Source organism: Anguilla rostrata, chromosome 17 (assembly GCF_018555375.3).
Source record: "Anguilla rostrata isolate EN2019 chromosome 17, ASM1855537v3, whole genome shotgun sequence".
In the NCBI taxonomy this organism is placed as follows: Eukaryota; Metazoa; Chordata; class Actinopteri; order Anguilliformes; family Anguillidae; genus Anguilla; species Anguilla rostrata.
In genome coordinates, this window is record NC_057949.1 from 12695268 (window position 1) to 12713140 (window position 17873).

A 17873-nucleotide genomic window follows, 5' to 3' on the forward strand; every position below is an offset into this window, starting at 1 on the left:
CATTTTTTTTCTGTTTTCCAAGGTCAGTAATCTGCCTGATAAATTACATGGTTACAGAATGAGGGATGGATTTTTTAATCACCAAAAATGTCTTCTGATGTCCATTATTCTGACATTCTCAAATGTCCTCGTAAAATGGTAAAATTTTGAATGCAAAGTATCCTGTATTTTAAGGTCTGCATTAATTGGCACCGTATGTGAAGTGTGCTACAGACCAGCGCTGGGACTTTGGAATTAAGACATTTTCACAGATCATTTTGAACACAATTTTCACAGAGACTGAAAGAGGTCTCTTGTGGTTTGCGGTCAGATACAGATACATGTTAGCGTCTTTGAATGGCTGATACAATCAAAAAAAGAATCTTCTGGGAAGTATAACGTAATGTAGTACAGACAACTGAACTACGTAAGAGGAAAACAGGTTTTTCTGAAGTACAGCCCATATAAGTGCAAATGATACAAAAAACAAAAAAATAAATCAAGTGGAAACTATTCTTTCTCTGAAATGAATCTGGTCACGCCCCACACAAGGGTAGCCTGACAGGTCCAAGATGGTTGCACCGTTGGGCTGGCAGACAGATTCCCATCAGTTACAGTCACCTTGTCCTGTAAATCTTCAGATACACCTTGGCCAGAGATTCCCGCCAACTACAAAGTCACCCTGTCCTGTAAAACTCCGGATACACATTCCAGGTAACCTCAGAATGCAGAACCGGATTGCTGAGTGACTGGTTTTTTTTAAAATTACACATCTAAGTCACAGACTTTGGTTCTCATCCTGTTCTCGCAGCTTGTTTTGAGGGCCGGGAAAAAATGGGCCAGGCCTCTCTTTTCAGGTCTTGCTTAGACCGAGATGTCTGCTTAGATGGTTGCCTTTGAACGAATGAGACGTGGAAAAATGAACACAGAGCACCTTCATTTTTCCTTAACTTTAACTGCCTGAATTGAACTTTCAGTCGCAAAAACATTAAAAAACATGCCATTGTTCCTTTTGAATAATTCCATCTATTACCCTACCCACTATGCAAATTCACTTCTTTTTTGCATGCGTTAAGGTCTCATAATTGCCAGTCTGACGCACGTGGAGTTTGTTTCAGTCCTTTTGCCTCTGTCTCGGGGACAGATAAGCCCATTGACCCTGCCAAGCCATTCCATTATGTTCCAGAAAATGTGGACGTCAGTGGTTTTAGGGTCCCTCTCAATGTGTTTTTTTTTTTCTAAAGAGAGAGAATCTCACTTGCTAAGTGCACGCATTCAGTGCCAAGTGAGTGGGAGGACTCCACAATGAACGGTGCATTATCTGCGTCTGGTTTCGTCTGCCGGAGCGCACAACGCAAATCTGTCTAATCTGTGAAATGTGGGGTCTGCGCTGGCTTCTTTTTTTTTGCCTGTTAGACCCCTGACACAATGTCCCTCTCTCGAACAAGGGCCCGTTTGTGTGGGGGCGACGGGTCTCCTGTCCGCGATGAGGTCATTGTTGTCATTATCGCCGAGGTTACCCGCCCTTCGGTGAAAGCCCGGCCTGTGGAATTTGGGCGAAGCCGACGGCGGGACGGCGAGCGTGTGGCGGGGGACGGCCCCGCGTCTCATTAGGGAGCGTGTGGCCCCCGTTGCGTTTCGCTGTGCTCTTTTCTGCCGCCCCCTGAAAGGCAGGCCTCTGGTACAGAAGCCGCAAGTTAAGGGGACTGTGGAACTCAGGGAGTGTCTCAGTCTGTGTGTGTGTGTGTGTGTGTGTAAACACGGTGCGTGTTTCTGTCCATGGGAATGTGCATGTGTTGTGTGTACCTGTGTGTGTGTGTGTGTGTGTGTGTGCAAGTATACATTCTTGGGTGTGTGTGTGTGCGAGAGAGAGAGAGAAAGAGAGAGAGAGAGTGTGTGTGTTTCTGTCCATTTCTCTTATCTCACTAAGTGCACTTCATTTGTTTCCTATCTGCCTCTTTGCCTTGTACTGAAAAATGTGGCCTATCACCCACTTACAATATTATGTCCAGATTGGTACAGGCTCAGATAAGGAATTGTGCTTTATATTAAATGTGTGGGTTATGTTCAGTTTTTGGTATGGTATCGGGGTGATATGTTGCTTAAGGGAATGGGTCCAGTGGTGCCGGAACAAGTGTTGGGTGGGCCAAGATCCAATTGTACGCGTGCTCTGAAGCACATAGCAAACCTACAGCATAGACTACACATGTGCTGTCGAGTTTAGCATGTTAGAGATAACAATATAGATATATAGATAAGTGAAATAACGCCAAAGAAGGCAAAGGCTTTTGATAAGTAATCCCCACAGACATGGACATGAACATTAATCAGCAAAATGTACATGAAACCCTAAATATTTTTATCATAACCGACCCTAAACACGAATCAAGTTTGGCTCGGCAGCCACAAGAAGATCGATGAAAGAAAAAACAAGAACTGGACCAAAATGAAAATGAGCGTAATGTGTTTACAATGTGTTTACACTTGGTATTGGGGAAAGAAATGATGTCATCATACTCCAAAGACTCTAGTTGCGGTGTGTGGCTTTGTTGTTAGCCTCAAGTCTCATAAAATACTGTGAAACATTTCGTCTTCATGGCCAGTTTTTGTTAATCAATCATCTACAGTCACCACAGGGACGTTAGTGCCTTGTTTTGTAGAGAATAGTGTGGCTGCGTGTGCTATATGCCAGTTACTGAAACCAAGTTAGCTGTCATACCACCGGGCAAAGGAACTGCTGGTTTTAGAGGTAGTGGCTGGTCATTTACAATGTCTGGACTGGGTTGGCGATTCAACGGGGCTGCTAACTTTAACAACCACCAGACTAGGGGTACAGCTAGGCGGGTACATGTGGCCTCATTAATGTTAGCTGTCTTGTTAGCTAGCCTGTATGTCCGCTCATCATTGACATGCTGGCTGGAGGGTTTTTGTGCAGCAGTTGGAGTAGCTGTTGTAGGGGCTGAATCCTCACTTTCTCCTACCGTGTGAACGTGATTAAGAAATTTGAAGAAAGTACTCTGTTTAGTGTCTTTGCCATTTTGTTTATGTTGGCCTTAACTGACCAATCAGAATCGAGAATTTCACAACTTGCTACAGGTGAACAGATTTGCTGATCATAGAACATTGTGAGTCTACGTTATTTAAAAGTGGGGGTTACTGGTAATTACTGTGCTGTACGTCGACCCCTGATCTTTGCGCTTGTGCTGGCTTCGTTAAATCAGCCCGTACAGGCTTTCTCAACTTAGATAAGGAACTGCGGTGCATGCTAGCCGCAAGTTTTTTTCAGATTATGGCAAAGCGAAGCAAATGCGCTGTGCTTGTACGACGGTGGAGGCATCTGAGTGGAGAAGAAGGGGCCTGCTTCTTCGCTGTTGGAAAGGGTTCGGCCCCCCTCCTCTGGCCGCCTTCCCCCACCGCCTCCACCCCCCCCGTTCTGCAGCAGTCCTGGCCCGGGGCCCTGGGATGTGGAAGCGGTCCGGCGTGGGTGCAGCGCAGCTGTAATCAATCCCCACAACTCCCAGCGGGACATCCTGGCACAGGCCATGAGAAAAAACCGGGCCAGCTTTCCACCCCGGACGCAGGCCTCGTCCCTGAAAGCGCTCTCCTAATATCCCTACCAACGCACAAAGGGGGGCATTCAGTCCGACCGCTAGGCCCGCTAAGGCGCGTTCGAGCGCTTGGGCTCCAGTAAGGAGCCGAGCGCAGTTTATTCGATTCTTACGGCTCGTCGAAAGTTCGGCAAAACGGGCGAAAAATATTGTGTTAAATATTAGAAAAAGAACATGCAATACAGAGTCAAGTACTTTGTGCTTACAGTTGCAACGTGAGTAAAATGCTTTGTATCCAGTTGCCACATTTGTCCCTTGTGTGAATGCTGTACAGACGCTGAAAACGGTGTGACAGCTTGTCTACAGGTGCGAGTTCTGGCGAGGTGCCAACATTGTAACATGAATTTTCACGAGTTGTGTCTGAACTCCCATAGAAAGAGACAAACCAGATTCTGGCATATGTTTTCAACAGAGCGATCTGCACAGAATGGAATAAATGCTTCGTCTGGCCAAGTATAGAGCTCTTAATATCCCTAAGCATACCCTTGTTTTTTATTTAGTTAGTCAGTCTGTCATTTAAAGTCTACTCATTAGTCCAAATTCGTAAATCCAGTTGGATAGGCACTGTACTATGCTGATGCCATCAGCAGTAGAGTGTGAGCTGCAGTATTAGCATTACTAACAGGTGCTAATGAGATGTAATTTGTCAACTCTTTTGAAATTAGGCCTATAACCTAGAACAGCATCCAAAAAGCCACTGATTTGGTCTGATTTCAGATTTTCAGCGATTTTCAGTCACAAGTCAGATGCTTGGAGGAAACATATTGCTGGATGTTTTCGTTTTGAGCGGAGTGCGTTCTGTGCCAAGCGTTTGAGTCACAGCTTTCAGCTGGCGGGTTTGGCTCCTTGCATTTGTACGGACTTGCTGGTCGCCAGAATGAAAGAAAATGTTTTCTTTTTAGAGTTAAAAAAAAAAAACGACTCGATGCTTGTGTGAGTTTCTTACTCAAAGGAAGAGTCAAAGGAGATAGGGGAAAAAAATAAGCTTAACTACTTTCTTGGTGGGTTTCAAGTTTTGGCAAAAGTCTGTAATGTAGAATTGTTGAAGGTAACACCTTTCCCTCCAAGCCATAGCGGAGCCCACAGCCGGCAAGCTGTTACTTGTAAACATGCAGCTTATTTTCACTGTTTATTTTCTGAGATGGCTTCGTATCCACACTACGGAGCCAGGGAAGGAAATTGAGATAGCCTGCTGGATATTTGAGCACTTGATCAGCGCTCCTTTTTCGAATTATAATGCACGTTGCTTTCTACACTGCACAGCAATTAGGCCTACTTTTTCTCTGGGTTTTCCCCCCATCTGAAACAAGTAAAATACCTTCAGTCCATTTTTCCGTTTCAGTCTTTCCCCACACATGACAGAGACCGTTTAACAACCGTTTAGCACACGCTGCAGTGCAGGTTTAGCTTCTGGCATGGTTTACGTTACAGTGGATTACGGAGGTATGGATCTCGTTAGGATGACAAGGTTTAGGAGTGCGAGTGCGAGTCGCGGGTCAATATTGAGTGAGACAGGGCCGGTCTTTAAATCGTGAGCGTAGTGCTTTCTGTAATCTGCTCCCGCAACCCACTTCAAACCCAACACCAGATCCGATTATAGCGCATTGCCGTTCGCGGGTTTAATTGGAAAGGATCGGGTTTTAGATGAAGTCCTGCAGATATGATCCAGTTTAAACACAGACTTGCAGAAGCTGCCTCATTTTTTTTCCTGTTGCGTCCTTGTTAATTTTACAAGGCGAGATCAAAAATCTTTTCCGCCAAACTTAGTTGCATATTTTAGCGGACAAATTCGAAACAGATGTGATTGTGTCGCCACTTGGAGAAACGCTGCTGACACAGTGACACTGCCCTGGCCTAAGCTCTGGAACTTTGAAAAGACTCCAGTCTTTAAATTCTTTAATTAAAAACTTGTTTTGGGACCACAGAGCAATAAACATCCATGCCATTAGAGGGTTACAATACGCTACACTCTGTATTCATTTAGTACATGCCCCTATTCAGAGAAACTAGCAATGTAGGGGAACAGAAGTCTATTCACCTGATTTACATGTGCAAAAGAGCCAGCCTTGGCTAACGACATTCCCAGACCAGCGTGCACACATGCAACATCAGTAAAGCACTCATGCAAGTTAACTTTGCTAATCAAGAGCAAAAATGCAAAATACAAAGCCTGAATACATACAGGTAACAAGCCCTAGGAAGAGTCTTAATTATGCCATAATGTGAATCAGTACAAAAAGTTACAGTCTTAGAGGTAGAGTGTGGGAGGAGAACCAAGATGCAGTCTGAAGAGGTGTTCTTACAATTGATATGAGCTGTATGAGGTACAGTAGCTAGTTGTTTCCCATGAATTGTTCCCCCTGAAGCCTTTTGCGAATCTCTGTGGTGTTAGCAATTTGAGATACAGGCCTTTTCTGGTCTTTAATTACGTGTGTATTATAAAGAAAATGTTTTTGTCACCCTTAACAAAAACCTTGTTTAATTTAGTACTATGAGATTGTTCGTCCAGTCAGGTTTTGGAGGGGGGTGGGGGTGGGGGGGGGCTCGGAAGAACCCTGGAGATTTGTCTCCATCTCCATCCTGAAGACTGATATACAATTCCCTACAAACATTATTATTTTCTAATTTTATTTTCAAGTGAATGCCAGGAAATGGAAATCTCTGGGTTCACGTCCTCTTGTAAAATAATTTTGTCGGCACTACTCAGACCTTTTGTGGGTTACCACAAAATTCAGCGTAGTCTTTTATTGTCTCCGTATTCCGTGGCAAAAAAAGGACTGTTTATTATGAGTTTGGCTGCTTCTTCTAAAGACACCGCAAAGTAGATCAAAGAAAGAACAAACAGTGTTTGTGTAATGGACTTAAGCTTGGCGACTGTCCAGTGAAAAAGGACACACATTAGTCATGCTTTTTTCTCTTACCGTTTGCTCTCTCACACCTGCAATGTGCCACATGCGTGCTGCAGAATTCCCAGGAGTTGGGCACTTTTCCAGGGAATGTGACGGAAACTTCTTTACCGTGTAGTGTACACGCAGTGTGTGTGTGTGTGTGTGTGTGTGTGCACGTGCATGCGTGTGTGTGATCACAAGATCCTGCCACTACAACTGTTTTGTATGGTAAGTGGTAGGCTACCCAACCCTGTTACTGGAGGTATGGTGCCCTGAAAGTTTTCATTTCAACCCAACCAGGAGCAGGGCTGTTCTGCATATTGTTTCTTTTCATTGGTCATGAAAAAAGGAAACCAGTTGAATTGATGGCTTTTTAAGAACACTTTGTTGTTTTCCTTATTTTTAAGCGATTTCTTGCCGATGTTGGCAATTAGGCGTAGGCCCCACAGCTAGTCGCGTTCGTGCCCTTAAACCGAGGAGGCCTTCCCCAGCCACGGCCGGGATACGTTTCAGTGTCTGTCTCGCGGTCCTTGCCAACGAAAGCATCCGCATACGCTAAGGAGCGAGCAGGGGTGGTCGCAGTTTTTTGGGTGCTGAGTTTTAGAAGAATTACAAGAATTATTTGCTAGGCAAATGCCCTTTCGCCCGGAGTGCCTCGCATAGCTTAAATACCTCCGTGTTATCCATTTGCTCAGCTGGATGTTTACCAAAGCGTCTATAGTTAAGCACCTCGCCTGGGGGTACAGCGGGCAGCGCCCCGCCCCCATGGTTCGACTCCCGGTCGCTGACTCGCCACCCAATCACGGGGCTTCTGCAAGTCGGAGTCTCCGGCGAGAGTCGCCCGGCGAGGTCTGACTCGTTCGCGCGTCGGAAAGCCCGCTCTGTCGAATATTTTCGAACATTCCTTTGGCAAAGCCTGTAATCCGGGCACACAGGACCTGCGCTATCCACGGGCGCCAGAGGGGAAGGCATTCTTCCAGCCTTAGTCACCGCCCTCCGCCAACGCGGTAAACAGCCTGGGCCTGGGCCTCTGCCAGCCTGGCAGAGTCTGCACTTTGACCTCTGACCTCAGGTGGCTCTGAAACATCTGCAGCTCCTTACAGGTCAAGAGCCTATGACGGTAAACTTGGGTGCGTCTGACTCAAACTCTCATTAGCAACGGTCTCTGGGTTAGAATTTCGAACTAAAATAAAGCTAGCGGTTCAGGTCTGACAAATACACATGGTCATTTTTCTAATGATTGCGTATTTTCATAGTTTGCGCAAGAACTGAAGTGGCTAACTACAGTGAAGCAACTGACTTCTCTTCTAATCCCTTGTGTGGACGTTTGGACATCCTTCTGGTTGACAAAATTTTAAATATCATACTAAAAAAGGTTCTAAAATAATTGAAAAAAACCAATTGCTGCATAGTGGAATCATTCAAGAAAAATGTATAGGCCTGAGCATTGCCACATTGCAGCTCTTACAGGCAGTTAAGTAAATATGGCGTTCTGCTGGACTCCGGGGCTAAGTAAAGCCCTGTAGTTACCGTAGCAGCGGGACGCCCCCGCCGCCGAGTTTGGCCGCACAGCTGAGCCCAGCTGAAGAGACTGATAATGTGAGACGACCGGTCCAAAGCAAACAGCCCGGGGGAGGAAGGGGGAGGGGCTCGCGCGCAGGCCGGGCTAGAAGCGGCGGCGGGCCGCGGAACTCGAGCGGGCCCCTCTGGAAGGCGCGCTCGACGAGGGAAGAGTCGCGCATTCCAGCGCGGCCGCGGCGAGCCCCCCGGGGGGCGGATCCCTCGCCCGCCTCGTCTCGAAGACCCACCGGGGCGGCTTGTGAAATGGGGAACAATACGATGTTTCATCGTATAGGAATGTCATAGCCCCCCCCCCCCCCCCATTGCTTATCCCCCTCTACATTTACTGCATATGATGTTCCATTGTGATTTCTTTTTTAGTTTCAGGCTAACCTCAGTGGTATACGGTGATTCATTTTTTCTGGAAACCTTTTCTCGCCCACCTCTGTGATCAACCCTTCAACCCTACATGTACGATAAGTCACTCTTCTAGAAAGTTGGCTTATCGAAACCTGGATGGTGTCCTCCTCTGCGAACCAACACTTGAGGGCCTGATTTACTAAGACCTTTAGCATGTGCAAAACCTTTTAGCTCACGCAAAACAAATACCATGGCCAAAAGAATGGTTTTGCACACACTAAACGTTTTAGTAAATCAGACCCAGGCCCTGAATGTGTGGACATTTGTTTTCCTGGCAAATTTCTCTTAGCAAAACATGTTTGGTTTTCACCTCTGTGACTAGCTAAATGGCACCCTGTGTAGACAGGAGTTGTGGATCTACCATAATTTCTGAAGACATCAGCAGTTTGGTTCCCATGTTTGCTTAGCAGCGTTAAAATGGCTTATTTTAAACAGGCAGCTGCTTTCTTTGACATGGTTCGGTTAGTCTATTGTAAATTCAGGATTCCTGCAGGATTCCGTAACCAAACAAAGCATGGAAACACTATAGGGCTTTTCGTGGGGTCTGAACTGGGCAGGAGCAGGCTGACTTCTGAGAAACCCAACAAGCCTGACTGTTCAAAGGCATACAGTTGGCAGTAAAGTCTGTGAGAAAAAGCTGCTTGGCTTTTTAAAAGATCTTTTATTGCTGTCCAGTGAGAACGAAAGAGAGAGTCCTGGTTGCTGGGTGATGTGCCTTGACGGGGTGACTAAGCCCGATCTGGTTATCACACAGTAAAAGTTTCATTTAAAAATCTACTCTGATAGAGTATCTTAACTCTAACAGAGCACATTTGGTCCCTATTGGTCCCATGCCGTGCAAACTCTGATTTACAGTATAACTGAATCTTTCCTGCCACCTGAGTAGAGGAAGCGGGCTTGACTGATGTTGGCCTTGGCACACTCGAATCTTGGCGCTCAGCTATGCGCTTATCCGAAATTACGCAACTTACCGCATCTCCTCAAATTCCTGTTATGTCAGCACGGACCGCCATTACCTGCTGATGGCCATCGGTTCAGGAGGAAGCGCTTTCGGAAGAACGGCCCCTCTGTTGCCGCTTGTCAGCGGCGCGCACAGCGCACAACAGAGCCCCATTGTCTGAGGAGCGGGAGTCCGGGGTTCGCGACAAAGCAGCCACACAGCCGGTGTGTGGGGGGTGAGGCGGGGGCAGGGGGTGAGGGCCGATTCGATTGTGCGACGTTCCGGAAAGAGGCCAGACTCATTCACATAGCTGTCCTTTCCGGCCCAGTCCAGGCCCCGAACGATAGCCAAGTCTGTCCTCCGTGGGCTTGCTGAAACGTTTGATTAAAAAAAAGACAAATAAATAAAACATAAGAGGACGCTGAAATTAGGCTTGTAAAATCTGTATTATTTTAGGAGTAGGCTTATAAATTTTCATACTAATTCAAATTGTAAAGAAATTTTTCTGAATTTAATTTGAGGAGCGATAATGCAATGATCTTGCACTGTACTTGTAACCCATTGTATATTGTATATTACATCCCAGGCTACAGGCTAATGACCAGATTACCTTCAGTGCAATTATCATGTCTACAACACCATAGTGTTTTAGTGACCTACACTACCATGATAAGTGTATTCTATATGTAGATTATGCATGTATATATTAATAAAATTATAGCTAAACTGAGCCATTAACTGAAGAAATTTAACAAAGCTTGATTAATCTAGTGACATTCAGTTTTTATCATTTAGTTTACGGTGCACCGTCCAGTTAAAACTGTATTTGGCATGCACTTTCTCCATTATCTCCAATGATCTGGCCTTGTCTCATCTAGTAGACCCACGTTACTGTGGGCTCGCTGTACATTGGAAAGCCTGTTGTGTAACATCTTGGCGTGATTCTACCCCCTCCCCTCAGTGGGCTTAGACCCAGTGCTCTCCCTGCCTCCCACTGACAAAAATAGTTCAGTCTAGAACAGTTATCTGTGTGGTCTCAAGGGAAGAGAACCCACAGCCCAGCATGGAAAATGATTAGCGGACGAAACCTAGAGGTTAGCAACAGAGGTGGAAAATCCAGGTTCAGAAAGTCGAAGTCTCCCCCAGTATTTTGTTCCAATCACCTCGATTTGCTAATTAGCACAATTCTTCAGCCAGGTGGTAGAACTAATTAGCGAAATTAGCGAGTTCATGGATGGAAGAAACACGTGGCAGAACTTTTACTTTCTGACCCCTGGACTTTCCAGCTCTTGTTAGCACACATTGCCAGTATACTTATCAGTATATTTCTCTCAGTGGACAGCTGCTTTGATGTCTCTCTATAAATGGCCCAGATATTTCTGTTCGTTTCTATTTAAAGCTTCATCGGGGCTGGGGAGCCTGATGCTGCCAGAACAATGGCAGAGTTTGCCCTCCTCCAGTTTTGTTTATTTTTATGATCTTTTGGCTAAATTGACATTTGGAGTGTTTAGGGGGACGGAGGGGAAGGGGACTCGCACTGTAGCGGAGTACATCCTCCGGCGAATGTCTGCGGTATTTTGGACGATGCGTACGCAATCTTCAGTTGTTTACTCGGAGTTAAAATTGAATGTAAACAGCAGTCTCTTTCCCGATCGCCAAGTGACGTTTCAGGGCGGAACAGCTGAATTTTAGCCCGAGGGCTGCTGGAATTTGGTCGGTTCCTGACAGGTTTCTCCGATTTGTTTCTCCTTTTTTTGCGCGCCTTACTAACCGCGGTTTATTTTCCCCCTTCACCCTCTCGCTTTCTTTCTCTCGCTCCAGCTGTGTGTGGGACGCGTAATATCCGTGGCCAGGCAGGAGTCACCACCTCACGGCCCATCTTGTTTTTCGAAAGGCGATTTGGTGTCTCCTGATGGGAGCTTTCTTTAATGCTGCGCTTGTCTCCGTTTTGCATGCTCACACCACATTCAGTAACGCTCAATGGCGGCAAGAGGAGATTGTTTCATCAGCCCAGGCTGAAGTCAAATGGCACACCAGGTTGGCTGGAAGTAGAAAACTTTGATCAAACTCCTGTACGTCTAACCAATCATGTCTTCCGGTTTCAGTTTCAGGCTTTTTTGTATCGTTGGAGGGAGGTTGAGTGCGTTACTCACTAACTAGACAACCTGTACATCGAACGACAATAGGAAGGTCAGATTTTGGTAGGTTTTCAGCAAACAGCACCCTTTATGTCCCTTTTTTGTTTGATGGGTCGGGGAGTGATTGTTTAACACTGTAACACTGTCATGGCCAACTGTTGCCGTCGACAGCCCTCGTGGTATCGGTGGGGGCGAGGGCCGCGTCGTGAATAACCTGCCCCGCTGTTTCGCCCTTCAAAGACGCGCTCTTTGCCGACATTGCTCTCGTCTTTTTGGCATTTCCCCAAAACCCCTGCCAACAGTAATTTTGATTCTAAAAGGAGCCCATTGCATTTCCTGTGAATCCGCGCATGTAGCCCTGCCTGCTCCCGCGCTTACCCTGAGCGTCTCTCACGCCATGCTCCAGGAATGGCGTGCGCGTCAGGGTGAAGGGGTCGCAAGCGGAACTTAGCGGTCAGGCAATGGCACGGGAGCCCGCCGGACAAAGCGCGCCTCTGTTTCCGCGCTCCCTTTCGGCTACCTGCGACGGGCGCCGAGCCTCTTCCGCTCGGAGGTCCCGAGCGGGGCATTCCAGCGGGCTCTAGCTCTGTTACGCAACGTTATGAACCTGGCAGTGTCGTCTGAAAAGCCCGGAGATTGCCTGAACAATTCCACGTCCGGCGCAGTGAAAGAGACGGCCTGCGGTCGCGAGAACTTCTCGCGGCGTCAGTCACTCTGATTAGCTCTGTTCCGCTTCAGCAGCAGCCGCGCTCGTGGAAAAAAAAAAAACCTGCACCAGTCAAGAGGAAGCAGCAGCCTCTAAAAGCAGCAGGGCTCTAAATAACTGCCCGGTTATCTACATCTGTGCTGCGAGACCATGTGACATTTCACAAATTAGGCAGAAATCAAGCCAGCGGCTCGAGCCTGGACGTTACTTTCCTCTTGTTGAGAGCATTCTATAGCAACAACAATCGAGACCTGTTTTGATCGTATTTCTTCAGGTACAGGGACACAAGAACACTTTTTTTGGATATGGTATTCACATACAGAAGTCAATGGCAAAGTGTACTGTTTTCTTTTATAGTGGAATCTAAACATTTGTGGGTTCACATGTCCTTCTTGGCTGTAAGGTGAAATGTGAAAAAGTGCAATGATTGAGCCAAAGGAGGGGCGCTCGTTAGAGACAACAGCTGAGCGAGGGTTTCGTCAGCAAGTCTCGCGCCTCATTAATCCGATTTTAACGTCCATGGGAAACTGTGAAGGAAAAGCAACGGGATTCGCAACTGATATTACAGTAACCTATAAAAGGCTTTGTGAAACAGATGGCAAGAGTCTTGTTTTTTCTGCTACATTTCAAAAGCCCAAGGGATCCCGTTCTGGGTGGAAAAAAATAATAAATTTACGAGAAGCCGTGTCCTCAGATGTGTGTTTTTTTTTTTTTTTTTTTTTTGGTCCTCCGAAATATTTTTCCCCGTTCTTTTTTTGGCTCGCTGCAGCGGTCCTGTCTGAGGAATCGAGGCCCTCGGGAACCGGCGTTTCAGTCAGGAGGGGGAGGGGGTAGCGAGGAGCAGCGGGCGGGCCTGACGGAGGCGCGCGGGAAGGCGGCGGGATCGTGCGCGCGTGGGCGGGAGGGAAGCGGGGGCGAAGGGTCGATCCGTCGGGAGGGCGGCGCGAGCGGGAGGCCTGGATTTGCCCGGGAGGATCGGGGGGGGGGGGGTTTTCGCAATGGTGGACGCTGGCCAAGAAACCGAGAGGAGCATTTTGGAGCCCCGATTGGTCGGGGGGGGGATGGGGGGAATTTCTGTGTAAAGGCCAAGGAGAGAGTTGTAGGGGGAGAGTCATTGTTGGTAGGGGCAGCTTTGGGAGTCTTCCTGTTTGAACTCCTACGAGGAGAACGTTACTGTGAAATAAGCTGCTATGACTAAGCAAACGCCAATCTGATGAAGCAGGCCGTAGTCTTATAAACCAGACCTGTACACTCTACTGATGACTAATGATTGGTGAGTCAACACACGGTGTTGCACAAGTGGCACTCTTTCGTTGCTCTTCAAGTCCACCTCAAATGTGAAACCTTCCAATTTTTTCAAGACCCTCAACATGCCATTGGAGCCCAGCCCCAGGTCTTTACCCTTCAGATAGCTCTCTCCACACCCTCCCAGAACAGAACCACCAGCACAGTCTTCCCATCCGATAGTGAAGTGTCCAGTAGTGTAAGGGAAGAATGACCAGGCACATATAGTCTAAGGTGATACACTGATTGGTACAAATCATGTCATTTTACAAAGATTTTCCAGGTTTTTTCTGGTAGCACTAGGTGTGATCATTTTTAAGGCTTGCTATATTCAGTTCAGCTGAAGTACATTGATGAAAAGTTTGAAAGCGGATGTCTTATCTACTCAGGCTATTTTTAGAGCTGTGCGGACTGACATCTCCCTCTGAGGGGGGCACTGTGTGTGTGTGTGTGTGTCTCGGGGGGGGGGGGACTGCACTTTTGTACCATGTTATGACAGGCTGTGGGAGGGGGGCTGGCCTGTATCAACAGGAGCTATGGATGAGGGTTGTTAGCCAGGCTTGGACAGTAGAGGAGGATGACCAATCGTGCAGCTCGACAGCTTATAGCCAAATGGCTAGCCTTCACGAACGTTTGACTGCATTTACTTCCATTCCTGGCATCACTCTAAGGGTCGAGTTAACATACTTAAGGAAACCATATTTAAAGGATCCTTGTGAAAATTTAACAGCATAGATCTCTAGGGTCTTAAGTTTTGGAAAGCTGTCTTTTGTAGAGCAGTTACTATTAGCCTAAATCTTTACGGTAAACTAAACTGTACACTAAACAGTCTGTTCAATCCGCTCATTATATAATATATGTCATCATTATGAAGGCAGACAACATTATGTTGGTCTGTGCTTACTCTTCTTGTGAAGTTAATTAAATAATAAAAAATATTAGATTATCATATATAAAGTGATTATTATGTGGGATGGGGGTAAGAAATATCCTCACTCAATTAAGCCTTGCTCTCAGTGACCACTTTCATAAGTGGATCAGATATTCGCTGAATTTCTGCTGGTATACCTAACCCTCCATCCCATTTCAGCACGCTCCTTTTTATTATTTTGCATATGCATTTACTTATTACTTCTGCCACGCTCAAATTCGAGTTCATTCTAGTTTAGTTGGCAGCAATGAAATCACATGTAGTTATAATATGTTAACCTAATTTGTTTGCCTTGCTCAATGATAGAATAATCTTCATGTAAACTGGCTTTGACGGGGCCAAGGAATGATGCCTCCGGTGGAAATAAACCTTAACAATAACAAAATTAAAAACTTGTTAAAAGTGTCACGCCAAGCAATAAAAACACATCTTTTAACAAAAGGATCATAGGAAAATTACCACAGAAACCCATCCACAACATGTTTCTGACGTTCTTCCTGCAAAACAGACATAATAATCACATGAAAAAGGATATAGAATCAATGTGCCAGACTGCCAGTATCAATAGGATCAACAGAACAATAACTGCAAATGAAGCCTTTTGTTTTAAAAACCCAATAACCTTAGATTGCTAAATGTATCGTAAAACATTTTTTGAGTTCTCTTAAGCGGCACACTGCTCTGTAAAATGGCGGCAGTTATCGAATGATTGATCTGACCACGTTGTCAGAGTGGACAGAGAGGAGCCATAAGTCTTGCAATTACAATGAAACAGAAAAATAATCAAATGAGCGCCGAGTGAAGTGACGAGGCGGAGGAGGAGGCACCAGGAAGCCCAATTTTCCATCTCTGGGTAATTTACAAGATGTCCAGTGCCTTCCAGGAAGGAACTGTGAGGTCCCTATACACAAAAATAGAACCTTCCGGAATGTCTCCTCCTAGGCAGTCTGGATCTGCCGGCCTGATCTCGGCTAGAAGTCTTTAGTGGGAAACCCTGTGAGTCGACGTGCTGACCTCTCACCTCATTACATTTTCCGCTTACCTGGATGTGGTTTCGCCAGTCTCAGCACACGGTGCGATGTGTGCGGGCGAGCGAGTCTTAAATGGCACGTAGCGCCGACGGTTAAAGACGGCTTCAGATGGGGGCGGCCCTATCCCGCGGATCAGCGGCGCGCCGTTCCTTTAAACAGGAACGGGCAGCGACGATAGCGATCGCGGCCTGGAGAGACGGGAGGACCCGCTCATTCGTTCGCCCGCCCGCCCGCCCCTCAGGGCGCCAGGCCCCCGGCGCCCTCCGCGTAGTCTCGCCTCGCTTGGGAAATGCCCGGGGGGGCCACGCTCGCGCCGGTCGTTTGAAAGACGCCACCGTCGCGCTGTCCGTCTGCCACCCTCGAGGCTTCGTGCTTTCCCACGCTCCGAGACGACAGCCCTGCATGTCACGCAGCATGGCGTCACTCTTTCATAGGACGGAACATATTTAAAAAGGCCACATTTGGGAATCTTGTTGCTGATTAACAGCAGTTATTGTTTGACATTTACTGTAATGCATATTTTGAAATTGCAGTGTCAAGTTGAAATCAACTGAAGTCAACCTAAGCCAGTGTTCAGTTGGGCATCTCGCTCCACAAATGACAAATCAGATTCAGAAATACCACCAACCCAAACACTTCATATTGCTTTCTTGTTAAACAGCTGTTAATGCCTCTTTGCCGTGAATACACTGGTTGAATGCGTACATGTCAACGGCCTGGACAAGTTCTATAGCAATCTGCCAAGACATAGCCTATTCATAGCAGTTTCTGTGTGTTGCATCATGCAAGAACCGTTTTAAAGGGGGGGATAGTTTCAAAAAGCCTGAAATCTATTCTGCTCCTGGTATACTAGGGCATTTGTGACTCTGAGTTGGCCTGCAATGTAAACGTTGCTGTACGAGCTGCTTCGGAGTTGAATTGCATTCTCTTGCTTTCGACCATGAACCCCCGATTGCTGTGTACTTTCCATTGTAAGCTGACAGGCCACCAGAAATTTCTCTGAATATCTAAATTATCCTTTAGCACACACAAGAACTGTCTAGTCCAGTCAAAACATACCTGAAAACACATAATATTTTTAAGAAACCCAGAAATTGAGGTCTGCCTTTAAGGGTCATGACTGAACTTTGCCCTTGACTCTTGTCCTATCTTGTTTTCGTAGTGTTGTGAGCACATCTCACTCATGACGTACAGTACCATTTTGTGTTTTTTAAGGCATTGTGTGTCAACTGTATTATTTTCTTTTATTCATATAGTTGTTTTTGTTGTAACATAGCCTAGACTTTCTAAAAACTTTCACTAAGTTACCAAAGTTCAATATAAATAAAATGAATTATTGTTATTATTATTATTATTATTATTAGTTGCAACAACTCTCCCTTTGTTTTTCTATGGAACATGCTCGTTGGTTCATGTTTTGGTAAGACAGCAAGCATCAACGATTTGGTTTTGAAGGTGTGGAACAAGATTAGGCTACAACAGTGGGCCAGCTGTGCGGCTTAAGAGCCGGATGACAAGTAAAATATTTACTGCTGTTGTAACAAATGGTTTATTTTGCATATCTCTTAAAGGAGGGTTTGATTGCAGCTGCAGGCTGAGATAGCTGCTTTGTTTATTTGGCCGGGATGCGTTATGCACCCGGTGGCCGTCTTCCCCTAGGATTCCGGAGCGCGGCCATGGTTACGGTAACCGTGGGCGGAGCCGCTGTATTAATCCCCCTGTTTTCACACACAGCTGTTTCCCGTCAGGAACGCTGGCCGTTTCGGTGGGGGGTGGGGTACGGGCGCGTCAGATGTCTGACATTGTCTCAGGCAGACAGCGGTTTTGAAAAGCCATGGTCTGAGAGACGGGGTGGGAGGGGTCGAGGGGTCAGGGTGGGGCGAAACCATGGAAACACAGGGGAAGCAGCCATCTCAGGAAGCGAGCGCTCCTCTAGGTCCTCAGCGGCGTCTCTTGTGTCAGCTTATTTCCTTCATAAATCTTGTTTTTTTACGGCGCGTCGCCAGTAGCAAATGAGCACCTGTGCATTATGGGTAAGTCTCAACATTTCAGACCGCGCAGATTGTGCCACCCACAGACAGGCTTTACTATACTGCCCCAGTGGCTGGCTGCAGCCACAGAAGTAAACACCATGATGTGGTCTGATTAATATGAATCGTGAGGTCACGCGATAAGCACGTTCGGAAAGCGGCCTGCATAATTGAGTCTTCGAGCGCTCAGTTACTCAGCTCTTAAACTGAGATCGAGTGCTCCGTGTCCAACCTGGACTGAACACCATGCATCTGTAATACATTGTGTGAGCACTGTAATGACCCCTCGACTCGGTACAGTAACGTGAATCAGTTCAATCACAAACATCTCAAAATGAGATATCTGACTCCTTGTGCA

At 46.5% G+C, this 17873-nt stretch overlaps 1 protein-coding gene across 1 annotated transcript in view; it reads left to right on the forward strand.

Annotated features, from left to right (window-relative positions):
- Nucleotides 1–17873, forward strand: part of gna12a (guanine nucleotide binding protein (G protein) alpha 12a) — a 39909-nt gene that overhangs the window by 12293 nt on the left and 9743 nt on the right. The gene's annotated exons all lie outside the window — the stretch shown is intronic.